We start from the raw sequence: 13,059 nt of genomic DNA, 5'->3' as shown, positions 1-13,059 counted from the left end.
ACTCTCATTGTCTCTAGCAGACAGTAGGTTCCATTCAATGTAATTAAATCAGTTAACTGACATAAGTAGGAAATGTTCTTTCACTGTTTCTACAATTTCCACATACACCTTAGTTTGTTGTATTCTGCTTAACATGACCAGATCCAGATCCATCATTTAATAATCAGGTGATCTTTTTTTGTTTTTTAAATCTTAGACTCCAAAACAACTATAGACACTTCAAAATAAGATACATTCAAATCTGACAAATTAAAAAGGTTAAGATCACTACAGATAGATGCCACTGTCTTATTCTCTTTAGAAGCCTCAGAAGCATGAACATCTGCTTAAGGACTAAACACCCACACCTTCACAGATATGCAATGACAATATCACTCATGCAGTCATCTATTAAACAAAATGTCGAGGTGTCTGCTTGGTTTGTGCCTACCATAGTGCCAGGTATCTGTAACACAGAGGTCAAAATGAAAGCTTGAAAAAGGTAAGTCTTTTGGTTTATTTATTTATTTATTTATTTGCATTGCTATATTGTGAAAACCTAGAATGGGTTCTGCCTTTGAGGAGCTTGTGGTCTAGTAATAAAGACGTGTATTTTCCTTATTATTTTAAATTTCCTGTTGGTCCTTTGGTGAGTGCAGCTGTGTGCTGTTTTCAAACTTGTTTGAATGTATCATGAGCAAAATTCATACACTGAGATGCCCTTGTTTTAATTTTGGAATGAAGAGTTGAACCCCAGAGTAGATAAACTCAAATTAGGGTTGTGAAATTTCCTTATAATCAATAAAGCTTCATACAAATAACTGATAGCTTTAGTCTTACTTTTAGACTTCATAATCCTCTATAGAAAACATTCCTAGAAATAATGTTTCTGCATTTCATTTCCAAGAATATAATTCTGATAATAAAATGAATATGGAGGATTCTGTGGAAAGTTGGGAAAGATCATTCTTGATAGATAATCATGTCATACTTCTTATCTTTAAGAGCATTATTAGAATCAGACAGATATTTACATATTAATCAAGACAAATAAACATGTGGTGATTTAACTAGGAAACTTATATGGATGACAATTTAATCAGCATAGGTTGAAAGGTCAATCATTGCAGCATCCTGTTTCTGCTAAAATATTGATTGCATTACTGATCTCAGTAATGCTTTATTTTACAGGGCACAAATAACCATGTAATTACTCTTTAATTGAATGATAATTGCTTCTTGGCAATTATTTGTTTTCAGTTTAATTACAAGGTTATTTGTACTCTATGAGAAGAAATAGGCCTTTGTTTTTTAAGTTCCCATCCAAATAACTCTGCCAACATATCAACCATATACACTGTAAAGGGAAGTTGTTAAGATACAAGGCAAATAATACCATAAAATCATATACTTTTCTTAAATAGCACAGGTAAATCTTTCAGAGCTACAGTTTTATAGAATTAATATTAGATGTAACATTTATAGGTTATTTAGAGTGAAATGATACCAAATAATCTTGATTTTTCTTGCAGCCCATCCTTTAACATAATTTATCCTGATATTTCATCCCCCTTTATTCTTTAAACTTCTTTAGAATAAATGAAAAAGTAACTCATATTCCTGAGATTAAGGAATAAACCAACTTGGAAAATACATCAATAATACATCATGTGTAATTGAATGGGATTACCATCAAAGTGTTATCTTCTAGTTTATAAACTTTGTAGAGTTGGCAGTTCTCCAAGAGAGATATTCAGTAGGGGTTCTGGTGTAAATAAAATATGACACATTCTGTAACATATCTATTCCAAGTTGTAACAAAGTAGCTGATACCTCTCCGCTCATTAAGATTATGACATTTCAAGACTAGGGGTACAGTTTAGTGGTAGAGGGCTTGACCAGCATGTGACAATCCCTGGATTTGATCCATAGAAACACACACACACACACACACACACACACACACACACACACACATGCTCTATGAAGTTTTACTACTAGATTTATTTCATGTCATCATCCATTTATGAACCAGGGAGCCAGGGAGTAAGGAAAAGAAGACAAGTGATTTTCTTGTTCCAAATGAAAAAAATATTAGTTAATAAATTAATTAATGATGTCATAGGCCTTCAAGATATTTAATATAAATCATATGGACAATACTTAATTTGGTGAGGAATTACAAGTCATGTAATACTCTTCAATGAAAGTTTGTCTTAATATTCCTTAAAGAAACATAACGAATGAGAAATGAGAAAGTTGCTGAATATAAAGTAGCAGTTAAGAGTGGTAGTAATTTGGGTTGGGTTTGTGGCTCAGTGGTAGAGCACTTGCCTAGATATGTGTGAGGCACTGGGTTCAATTCTCAGAACTGTGAATAAATAAATGAAAAATGAAAAGGTCCATCAACAGATAAAAAATTTTAAAAAAGAGTGGTAAGTAATTCCAGCAACTTGGAAAGACCACTGCAATTGAATAACTCAAGTAGCATCTATTATCAATGACCTGGTATTTACTCTTTGATTTTAGACCTATTACTGATAGTTAAAATCCTGTGGAACAATTCCTGAATGTGTGATTTTTTAGCTTATATTAGAAGTTAGAAAACCAAGAATGACATTAACTTTGAAGGTGTTGATTAGTCTGTAAGAACGATGCTCTTTCAGTGTGCTTGATAAATGAAATAAAAATCATTTTTGTTGCCAGAACACTAAGACTTTTAATTTCAATCATGGATTCATAATAATCTCTTAGGTCTGACATTTATTATAAGATTTCAAGGATGCCAATAGTGGTTAAACTCTACCTGACCTTTCAGTGTTTATGAAGAGAAACAAACTCTGACCTCACAGCAACCTGAATCCATCTTTTCTCAGTGATGGCAAACTGATCACTTGTCTATTGCACTGAATTGTACTCCCAACCAGATCAAAGGCGGCAGCAACCAACTCAGTAACTGGGAATAAGTCATCCATGCAAAATAGGCAATTAACATTAATCATATATGAAATTGTTCAAGTTGATAACTGGAAACTGGTCACTATGGTAACTCTCATAAAATGGTGATTATGTTAAACTGGGTGTCAATCAGTCCTTGGTTCATGTGAACTTAAGAGTATGGCTCCTCTTGTCTCTGGGAGTTATCGATACAAAGAACAAAAATCACACTAGAGGAAAGATCATTTAAATTCTATTACTGTTTACTCCCTTTGTCAGAATTTATACCCATATCTAAAACTTAAGTGTGGCTATATTAAAAGCATCAAATCCAGCATTCCATTAGAATTAGGGAAGTTAAAGAAATTATCTTTAACATAAGGGTGTTAAACTAATAAAAGAAAACCTCCACTTTTTAATGAGCAACATATTAAAGTATTGAAGCTCATGTAAAAGAATCCACATTCATGCATTAGTCTTCATGTTGTAATAAACTGAACTATTTATAGCTATTATTTTAAAAATGTAATGTTTTATTCCCTTCCTAATGTTAAATATGTTTTTAACATCAAGAAAAAAGAAATCTGATGGCATAGATAATTTAAGGGTTGACTATTTACCTGACAGAAAGTGTTAACTGTGAAGCTGTTTTATCCTTCATTTACTTGACTATGTTCCCTACTTAGATGAAATGTGGTGTAGGCCTAGAGTTAGCACTGTTAAATATGTTTATATTTTGTCATACATTGACTGAATTCTAATAAAGGTCTTAGAATAATTATCAAAGATTGTAACACAAATGCTAGTATACAATGTGAAACCTTAATAGCCTCCTTTTGTTCTACTTGTGTATTGTATAAATATCAGTAGAATCAATGCATCTTAGGAAATCTTACAATAAATCAAATTAAATAAACAATTCCTCTCATAAGATAAATCACACCACTGTCAGAAACATTTATAAAATAAAGGTATTTTTGGAGTTTACACAGCAAGCCACCATGGAAAACTTGTGAAATTGAGACTGGACAAGTAGTTCACATTCACATTTGGGTAGATTTTACTCTATTTTCAAATTCAGCATATGAATCCCCAATCCCATTCTCTTTATTTTTTCTCTAGCAATATGGGAACACTCTTTGTTTTCAAAACTATAAACTTTCCCTCATCCTCTCCTTTCATCTTCAGTCTCCAATACTTTTATCCCATTGTAATATGTATTGCAATATTCCACCTCTCTTCATTTTTACTTATGAAATCCTGATTCAGGCCTTCATCTCTTCATTCCCTCATTACTTCTAACAGATTGCTTCATTGTGTTCTAATCCATTCTACATAAACTGTTCTATAAATTTTTGTGAAATATTTCTTTCATCACATAATTTATTTTGCTCTAGAACTTTTAATGCTTCCTGACTCCATACAAAATGAAGTCCAAAATGCCTTATTCTGGTAATATATGTCAATATATCTTTCTTCTTTTTTCTATAATTATTTCCTAAATGAGTCTTTCACTCCAGCTAGACTAGTTGTTTCTCTATATACTAAGAGTAGAATTTAATCCTAGCAACCTTTCACATTGAAGCATCCCAAGGTTAGGATTCTGAGGCCATGATTTGTAAAGATCCACTGCCTTTAGAAGGCTTCAGTATAATTTTCTGACTGCTGCTTTTCTCTGTGTGTGAAAGGACACTGCCTTTTACATTGTATCATCATATAGGTGATCATTAATAGTTATTGCAAAGAACACTTTAGTGTTAGAATTAGTGAGCGTATTGCAACTAGCAATAAAGAAAAACACAAAAAGATTTTCTACATCTGACAAATGAAGTCCCATCAGTAATTGTTAGTCTGTATGTAGTCACATGATAATCTCAATAGTTAACATTTTGAGTTTCAATTTAAATCAGAAAAAGCAGCAGCACAGTGCTAAATCACAATTTAGGAGATCTTGTGAAGTTGAGCAAGTCCTTTAAGAAGGTGGTCATTATTAACCTGACTTCATTAGTCTCTACAGATAGGAATATAGTCTAGAAGCATGTATTTAGTTTATAAACAAAAAATCAGTTTCTTTGCTAATATAAAAATCTTAAAATTTTGCTCTTCATTAAATTAGGAATTCATAATACAATAAAAGCACTGTATGGTAGAAAGCACTGAAATTTAAACCTGAGTTCTAATTCCACTTGTGGTAGATAAAATTCCAAATTCACACACATTCCAAGATTTCCAGGCCTAATTTGTAGAATTATAAATATGATGGGCTCTCATGTCTAAGATTATGTTGCATTATATGGCAAAAGGGGTTTTGAAGATGTGATTGTGATTACTAATCAGTTGGCTCTGAGTCAATTTTAAGGACATTATCTAGGTGAGGCCAATCTAATTATATGAGCCCTTTAAAAGTGAACAGGAAATCAGAGAATGTACCATGACAAGTAATGTCAGTGGATTTTGGAAGCCATGAGAAATCTTGTACTCATAGCCAGTAATGCAAAGAATTAGATTCTGCCATCAACTTCAATGAGCTTACAAGCAAGTTTTTCTCAAGGGCTTCCATTAAATGTCCAGCATGGCCAACACCTTGATTTCAACCTTGTAAAACTCTAAAAAGAGAATTCAGTCAAACCCATCCAGACCTCTAACATATAAAACTGTAATATAATAAATAGGTGTTGTTTTAAGATGCTGTTGGTCACAGTTGGTTGTGTAAATACAGAAATTTAATGTACGAGTTTTGCCATTATTGATCTGTGTAATCTGAGACAAATTACTTCAGTATTATAGAATTGTCTTCACACTCTCAACAAAAAAAATCTATGAATCTGATTAAAACCATGTTACATTTGCAGTCTCATGCAGATGATTCATTAAATCAAAAGCATAATTGTTTTTTGTTTGTACATCTCCGTATTTCCGTTTATATTTCAAGTTGTATTAAGTTGTAGGACAAGTTTTATGGTATCTTTGCAAAACACCATAGACAATAATGTTGAGAGTTGTATGTGATAAATCAATATATCTGAATACTGGTTTGAAAAGTTTAAATTGCTGTAAAACTTAAAAGGAAAGGAAGTACTGATACTTATTACAACATGGATGAACACTGTGTGAAAGACATTTTGTTAAGTGAAACAGGGCATTCACAAAAAGATAAATACTCTATGATTACACTTTAAAGTAATCAAATTTGCATTAAAACTAGCAATGTGGTATCCAGCAGCTGTAGGTAAGGGGGAATGAGGTGTTGTAGCTCCGTGGATATGGAGTTTCAGTTTTGCAAAATGAAAAACATCCAGAAGTATTTTGCACAATAAAGTGAATATAGTCAGCACTACTGGTACACTTCAAATAGTTAAAATGTCCATGCTTATATGCTTTTATCAAAATGGATTCTGCTGTCATGAATAAGATACTTTTGTGTTATGTATATTTTAACCTGATTTTTAAAAAGTTATATACAAGTTTGCTGTTGTTAATAGTTTAAATTTCCACTGAAAATCATTTTGAATGATAAAAAACAACGTAGGTAGATATAGACTGCACTTTATATATATTGGAAGAATAGCTTTGTCACTTGAATGCTATTACTAAAAGAATTACCAAGTCTCCCAATCACATCCTACATTTATAACACATACTTAATTTACACTCTGATTATCCTTACATTTGAGGTAGAATTCATGAGTTCAAGACTTGATTTTTAATTTCACAATTCTAATTTTCCTTAGGGTAACCATAAAATATTTTCATGTTATGCAAACATTTCTTTTTCATTTCTGTCCCTTTCCCACTTCTTACTTTGAAAGGAAAATATTTTTAAGGCATATCCCTTAGAAAAACTTTGTCCCACGCCTCTTTCTTTCTGTTAAATAAAAGAAATTTTTCAAGTTTTATTTTGAGGTGATGTCGGCAAGATGATGAAATAAAAGAACACTCACTTTTATCCTCCCACAACAATAATTCTGCACCCACTCACTAACAAACTTCTCTTTGCAAGAGCCTTAAGATTCAGGTAAGAAATTTTGAAATTCAAGTGGAACCCAAGGTCTAGGAAGGTGATTCTGACTTATGGACTGAGAACAGATCTGCCTACTGGATAACTAGAGGGAGGCATGCCAAGAAACATTCCTTCAAGATGATGCTCTGTCCTTTATCATACTGTAGATTTTGAAACAGCCATAAAGATTGGATCCAGCCATTCTCAACTGCTATCTGACAGTAGGACCCATTCAACCAGAAATTCACCAAGGAACATGCCTACCTGTGACCAAAGAGATGGGCCTGAAGGTAATGGTTTCAGTTGTGGGCCTATACCACAGTTCTTACTCATCACAACCAGGCCCAATGAGTGATCCAATGTGAGCCCTCCTAAGACCTGCAGAAAATCATGATCATCAATAATGCTAGGTCATAAGTCCACTATCTGAGAGCTGTGGAACAGAACCTTATCCCAGTACAAACCACACTTGGGACTCCAAACTGAGCTACATTAGCAACAGAGTTGGGCTTGGGGCATCCTTTAACACTGAAGTGATATCAGTCATGGGTTTAGAGACTAAAACACTTTTCTCAGAATCCCTGGACAGACATACCATAAAAGGAAGTCATGGAAAAAGTTAGACTGAAAAAACTAGAATAAATACTTCCATTATCAATGCACAGACCTTAACACACAACCACAAAGATCAATAATGACCAGGGAAAAATTTCACAAAGTGTTCAAAATAAGGTACCATTCACCAACCTCAAAAGATGGAGATGCTAGAAATGCTAGAAAGAAAATTCAGAATAGCCATTTTAGGAAGATCAGCAAATTTCAAGAAAATACAGAGATAATTCAGAAATCTAGCAAAGTAATTTAATAGATAGAAATAAATCAAACAAATATTAGAAATGAAAATACAAAGAAAAATGAAAAATGCAATAGGAAGTATCAACTGCAGAAGAGATCATACAAGATAAACAATGAGATCAAAGAAAAGCTATTTAAAAATGTAGTCAGAGGAGAAATAAGAAAAGACTGAACAGGATGAAGAAAGCTTATAAGATTTATAGAACATATCAAAAGTGCAAATATTCCCATCGTTGGCATTCAAGAAGTACTAGGAAAAGAAAAAGGGGTAAAACTTTACTCAAAGAAATAACAGCAAAAAAATTCCAAGCCAGAAGAAAGATGTTAATAATCAGGCACAGAAAGGTTAAAGGTCAAAAATCAGATTCAATACAAATAGAACTATCCCAAGACATATTCTAATCAAACATTTCAAAATCCAAACAAGGAAAGGATCCATAAAGTATCAAAAGAAAAGATACCAGTAACAAATAAGAGAGTTCCAATACAGGTAGTAGTAGACTTCTATTGGAGACTTAAAAGGTCAGTTGAGGGTGGGATTATATCTTCAAAATGCTCCAGGAAAAAAACTGCCAATCAAAATTACTGTATCCAGCAATGCTATCTTTCAATATCAAATAAGAGATGGTAACTTATCCAGACAAACAAAAGTTGAGACAGTTCATAACCACTAGACCTGACTTAGAAGACATGCTAAAGAAATTTTTTAAAGAGTGAAGTAAAAACCATGAATAAGTAGCACAAAAACATCTAAGAGTATAAAATCCATTGATAAAAGTAAATATACAATTGAATCCAGAATACTCCAAAACTGTAATTGTGGGTAAAAACACATGTTCACAATGAACGTTAACACAAAACTATTAAAAATAATAGTATCAAAAATAATTTAAGGGGAATTCAGTGTAAAAACATATGAATTTGGGTATCAAAAATTCAAACTGTGGTGAAAAATTAATCAGAAATTTTTGTCATGCAATCAAAGTTAAACTCTTATCAGTTGAAAACAACTATTGATGTTGAAGATGGTTGACATGGGGAAGCACCCATCATTCACCTGCTCCTCCACAAAGAAGAATCAAAGCAGCAGATATATAGCCGCATATTGAGGTGAGTTATAATGGGAGAAACTGGAAATTAATAGGAGAAAAATGGAAAAGTAAGATCCAAAGACCTGGGACAACAACATAGTAAGGTAAACAAAATATGGCACTTGTGGCCCCCACCCCACAGTGGGGGAAGAGGAGTTTCCCCTCTGCAGAAGTAAGGGTGCAAAAATAAATTCCCAGCAATCACCACTCATGCAAAAATTGACTATTTTAGCTACTTGAAAATTTTAAAACCTTTATAGGCTTGCATACAGTCTAATTAGATAAATCATCTGCATAGTACCTAGTTTTGAAAACATATTTCATATCTTCCTCCAGCAAACACCCAAGGTGATATAGCCAGGAGCCATCTTGAGAAGGGACCTCTCGCTGGAATTCTGACTATTCTAGACATCAGGAAACTCTGCATTATCCCATCTCTGGGATCCCACAGACATTCTACTACAGTGGATCATCAGGGGTCTGCCAACTTGGCTCAGTAGAGTGACTGACACAAACCCACTGACAGCATTGCAATATAGCAGTATAGGGGAACAGAAAGTGCTGTGCTCAAGAATAAGGATATGGGGGAGCCTGCCCTATGAGACGAGAGACATAGCAAAACATTAGTGATTTCATTCCAGTGCCAGGACTGAAGGCAGTTAACCATGTGGTCCCTGCCACCCTCTCCCTGGGCCATATATTTGTCTGTAACTAACAATAATGGGGAAGAAATATGTGGTTCCACTTCTCCCCAGCCCATAGGGATGTACTCAGGCAGTCCTGAACAGTGCTTTCACAGCTCCAACCATTGCCCTATCCTCTGTTGCACAGTCTAAGAAGGTTCAGAGAGAAACTTTGCCTGGTGCCTACTGTGTTCTATCCCAGCTCTCTCCTCCCAAGAAGAATTTTGCTCAGCTCTAGCCATAGGCCATTCCCACTCAATCCCTGGTAGGAACTAGAACTGAAAAAATTAGGGGAAGTAAATACCTGGTTCTCAACCCATAACCAAGCATGTACACCTAATAGAAGTCTGATATCCCACTCCTGGGTGGGCATGCCCACAGCAGCAGCAGGAGGGAAAATGAAAACTACTGCTGCCACCAAACCTTTACAGGTCCCATCACTGGCTACCCCCACAACTCATCAGATCATATACTACTGTCAGGATAGGGTGTGAGAATCACAGGGGGTGGTATGATTTTGCCACCATTTCTCCACCTGAAGAACCTGGACTCAAAAGAATGTCTACTCAGGGAATGAATGTTATGGGTTTCTCATCAATATTGGTGCAGCCAGTGTCAGAGATTCTTAAAAGAAACAGAACCAATATCAATAGTGTCTGAGGAAACACATCATCTAATAGGGGTCAAAATTCTCAGAGTAGAAATAACCACTCATGGGACACCTTAAACCACACATGGGCCACCTTACATAATCTGCTGTCAACACCACACCTGCTTGAATGTTCACACATTTGCATGACCCAAAAAGATAGTGGGTTTCTCCAACTCCAATACAGTATGCACTATGTACAAATGCATTCATCACAGCCAAAGAAACAGGAGGTTACACTATATTATCCTGCTTGAAATAAGCTCAACATCATGTAACAAACTGATATCCCAAGACACAACTTCATAAGAAAGCTGCGTACTATGAAAGACATCTCATAAAAGTGGAAGAGATATTCATTCCACCAGATGAGCAAACTGCAACATAAGAACACAAGAAGCATGAAGAAGGTAATATGACACCTCCAAAATATCAAAGCTTTCCAATGACAAATTCCCAGCATATCAAAACTGATGAAATGCTTGATAAAAATTCAGAAGAATGATTTTTGAATGTTCAAAGAAAATATAGATAGGTAAGGAAAATTAGGAAGACAATGCAGAATATGAATGAGATTCACAAAAGAGATAGAAAATGTTGAAAAAGAGCCAAACTTAGCTCACTAAGTCAAATTAAACATTTAGTTGAATGTCTCAATGACAAACTATATCAAGTGGAAGAAAGAAAATCAGACCTTAATTGTAGGTCTTTTGAAATATCACATTCAGAGAGGGAAAAAAAGAATAAAGAAAGAATTCAAGATTTTTGAGACACTGCTAAACAATCAAACATCTGTATCACTGGAATACCTGAAGGTGAAGGTACAAAAGTTAAGGGCATAGAAATTTTACTCAGTGAAATTACCATGGAAATCATATCTAACCTTGGGGGAAAAAATGAACATCCAGGTAGAGGAGGCTTATAAAACCCCAAATAGAACTGACCTGAAAAGATCCTCATCCCAACATATTATAGTCAAACCTCAAAAGTCCAAGAAAAAGAAATAATTTTAAAATCTTCAGGAGAAAAGCACCAAGTCACAGTTAATGAAAATTCCATCAGACTAAGCAGATTTCTGAACAGAAACACTACAGGCTGGGAAGACATAAAATGACATGTCCTAAAAGAAAAAGAAAAGGAAAAAATATCCCTGCCAACAAAGATTAGTATACCCAGCCAGGGTAGTCTTCAGGGGGAAAAAAAAAAGGAGAAAAAAGATCTTCCATGATAACAAAAAACTTAAGGAATTCAAGACCACCAGACCAGTCTTATAAAAGGTGCTCATAGGAGTCCTATATACAGAAATGAAGGAAAAATAACTGTCATCATTATACGGTATAAAAGTATAAATATCAGAAGAAAAATAGATACAGAAAAGACAATAAGAAAAAAATAAACATTATCAATAGAGTAAACCATCAAATCACAAAAAGGAAGGAAAAAGCAAAAACTATTTAAAAATTAGAAGAAAATCAAGAAGTTTATGAGCATAAGTCTGTACCTTTCAATAATAATGATGAATGCAAATGGACTAAATCTCCATTAAAAGATACCACCATGGAACAGACATCATTACCCTATGATTACATGAATTGTATGAATCTACATCGTGTACAACCATAGAAACGAAAAGTTATATTCCATTTGTGTACAATGAATCAAAATGCAATCTGTAAAAATAAAAAACAATAAATTTTTAAAAAAGGTAACACCGTGTGCAGTGGCCTATGCCTGTAATTCCTGCAGCTCAGGAGGCTGAGGCAGGAGGACCAAGAGTTCCAAGTCAGCCTCAGAAACTTAGCAAGGCCCTGAGCAAATTAGTGAGAACCTGCCTTTAAATAAAATAAAGTATATAAACAGGACTGGGGATGTGGGATGTGGCTTAGTGGTTAAGTTCCCCTGGGTTCAATCCCCAGTACCAAAAAAAAAATAAAAGAATAAAATAAAATAAAGAAAGATATCAAACAGCTGAATGGATTAAAAAACAAGACCCAACAATGTGCTGCCTATAAGAAACTTATGTAAATTTAAGATACATACAGACTGAAAGTGAAAGAATGGCAAATGATATTCTAAGAAAATGGGATCTTAAAGCAAGCACCAGTTGGTATATTAATATGATAAAATTAAGACTTTAAGATGAACTCTGTAATAAGAGACAAAGAAGATTATTATATAATAAAAAGGGATAAATTCATCAAGATGATATGATGATTCAAAATCTATGTACACCTAATGCTGGGGCACCGAATTTTATTAAACAAATACTCATATACCTAAGAGAGAGAGAGGCTACAATATAAAATAATAGTGGGAGATTTTAATACCCCACTCTCATCAATGGGCAGATCATGAAGACAAAAATCAACAGAGAAACATAAAAGTTAAACTACACAAAAGAGCAAATAAATGAACTTAATGGGCACAGAACACTCCATCCAACACATGCAGAATACACCTTTTCAGCAGCACATGGAACTTTCTCTAGAATAAATCATATGTTGGCAAGCAAATCTAATCATAACAAATTTTAAGGTAATTACATCCTGTGTCTTTTCAGATCACAATGGAATGAAACTAGAAATCAGCAACAAAAAATCTTTAGACATTATACAAATATATGGAGATCAAACAACACGCTTTTGAATAAACAAAGGGTCATCAATTAAGTCAAAAGGAAAAATTAAAAAGTCCCTAAAAGAAAATAAAACCGGAAACAAAACCTACCAAAACCTACAGGTTGCAGCAAAAGCACTAGTAAGAGGAAGTTTATAGCAATGAATGCCTACATAAAAAAATAAAATTTGAAAGATCCAAATAATCCACCTACCAGTGAATCTCATGGACTTAGAAAAGCAAGAACTA

The 13,059-nt window shown here is 34.0% G+C and overlaps 1 protein-coding gene across 10 annotated transcripts in view; it reads right to left on the bottom strand.

The window, feature by feature from the left end:
- Dach2 (dachshund family transcription factor 2) overlaps positions 1–13,059 on the bottom strand; it is a 557,008-nt gene that overhangs the window by 317,242 nt on the left and 226,707 nt on the right. The window lies entirely within an intron of this gene.

The sequence above is a fragment of the Sciurus carolinensis genome, chromosome X (genome assembly GCF_902686445.1).
Source record: "Sciurus carolinensis chromosome X, mSciCar1.2, whole genome shotgun sequence".
Classification (NCBI taxonomy): Eukaryota; Metazoa; Chordata; class Mammalia; order Rodentia; family Sciuridae; genus Sciurus; species Sciurus carolinensis.
Note: the sequence above shows the minus strand (reverse complement) of the source record. Positions and strands in the feature narration are given on the sequence as shown.